Raw genomic sequence first — 665 nt, 5'->3', positions numbered from 1 at the left:
TGTGCATTCGGTCTATTAAGTTTATCCTGGTTGTTTTAGTTGATCACTTCTTTGTTTGTATACTTGATTGGTTTATTGCTGGTTCTAAAAGCTGGGGTTTAAGCGGTTTCAATACAGTTTCTGGAAAACCACACTGGCATTTTCAACTGCGAAGTATCTCTATTTTTCAGTGTAGGTATTGTTAGAAGTTTTCTAGCCCCTATACTTCTTATATTTAAACAGGTTCCAATGGGATGGTTACCATTTCAGCTCAGGCTCACCACCCTGCAGTGCCTACAGAAGATATCATATGGCTGGATGAGTTCATGAATGGTGATGGAAATCCAGTTCCATTTGAAAAAGCCATCCACATTATGAAGCGGCGGCTGTTTCCTGCTCATTATGACCCCTTTCCATGGGACTTGAAAAGTAATTACTTTTCAGTGTTGTGCTTCACTTTTTTAGAGTGTTTGCAGTATCCTAACATTTAAAAAACTCCCTTTGGAACAGCAATTTTTTCCTTTTTTTCGTTATAAATTGTTTGCCACATGCTTGTAATTGTTCCATAGTTTTGTACATTTGCAATAATTTTTATTGTAAGTCTAATTAGTATGTATTTATTAACTGGCAATCAGGGCCACTAGATTGTTAGTATTTACATGCTATTCCATGTTCTCTCATTAAAT

General features: G+C 36.1%; 1 pseudogene; it reads left to right on the top strand.

Moving 5' to 3' along the window:
• The first annotated feature begins 305 nt into the window (after nucleotides 1-305).
• Nucleotides 306-665, top strand: part of LOC138030483 (uncharacterized) — a 2055-nt pseudogene continuing 1695 nt past the window's right edge.

This window comes from Montipora capricornis, chromosome 13 (genome assembly GCF_036669925.1).
Source record: "Montipora capricornis isolate CH-2021 chromosome 13, ASM3666992v2, whole genome shotgun sequence".
Classification (NCBI taxonomy): Eukaryota; Metazoa; Cnidaria; class Anthozoa; order Scleractinia; family Acroporidae; genus Montipora; species Montipora capricornis.
The sequence above is the reverse complement of the archived record's forward strand: the minus strand, read 5'-3'. Positions and strand labels throughout refer to the sequence as shown.